This window comes from Sinohyriopsis cumingii, chromosome 9 (genome assembly GCF_028554795.1).
Source record: "Sinohyriopsis cumingii isolate HCF-2022 chromosome 9, ASM2855479v2, whole genome shotgun sequence".
In the NCBI taxonomy this organism is placed as follows: Eukaryota; Metazoa; Mollusca; class Bivalvia; order Unionida; family Unionidae; genus Sinohyriopsis; species Sinohyriopsis cumingii.
The window spans coordinates 67168578-67169774 of record NC_142969.1 but is presented as its reverse complement, the minus strand read 5'-3'; positions in this window follow the sequence as shown (position 1 = coordinate 67169774).

Below are 1197 nucleotides of genomic sequence, written 5' to 3'. Positions count from 1 at the left end.
ATCGACACACCATATAACAATTTCATAACTTTTAAATCACCAGATTTGTAATTTAAATAAGTCGGTCACTAGCTTAGAAGGTACAAATTTCTGGGCTGCAGCGTTGGCAATTGTTAGCACTGACCTATAAACTTAAAACATGGATTCAACCCTTCATATTCTTGAGTGTCGTCAAGTTTTGTTGTTGTTGGGTTTAACGTTATTTTTCAGCACACGATAGGCTATACATGGCGGCTAGTATTAATGGTGGAGGAAAACCCGGGAAATTCCCAGAAAGAACCACCAACCCACGAGAAGTTGCTGGCATGCTGTCTCACATACCCACATTAGCCGAATCCGAGACCCAAACCCATGCAGACAGAGGTGAGATGGCAGTGATCTGTAATGGAGAGCGCTTTAGACCACTCGGGGCCCCATCAAGTTTTGTCTTGACTTTCAATTTACTACCCAATTTTCAGGTACAAGAATGCATGCAACTGAAACAATTAACAGTAACATGCATTTTAAAAATTTTTTTTGGCTGGATTGTCTTTTTCTTTAAATAAATTAGTGCAAGGTGAATTCTAAGATACATTCGGGGATGATTTACCCCAAATTTCCAAAGATAGGAAAAACATGGGGATACATATTTTCACTGTCTTTTTTATTCCCTTGAAGAAATGTAGAAATATCAAAACGTTTAATTAATTTAAAATACTGTGAAAAATGCTAACATATCTGCAAATTCCCCTTTGCTGACACTGCAGTCCTACAAATGCTGGAAAACATTTTTACATTCTTTTTTTCAAGAATTCAACTTCTCATCAGCTCCTGGTATAATATCTTAGGGTTTATGGGGGAAACAAACTTAAATATGTAATAATGAGACTTCAGTAAATCAAAAAAATAGAAGATGTAATATTACCACTTAAAATTGCCTATTTCAAAATATCTCAAGTAAAGCTATTACTTGCCCAGTCAGGAAAGCACCATAAAAATCCACTCACACAGCCAGGCAAGCACTATAAAAATCCACTCACACAGCCAGGCAAGCACTATAAAAATCCACTCACACAACCATGCAAGCACCATAAAAATCCACTCACACAGCCAGGCAAGCACCATAAAAATCCACTCACACAGCCAGGCAAGCACTATAAAAATCCACTCACACAATCAGGCAAGCACTATAAAAATCCACTCTCCCAGTCAGGCAAG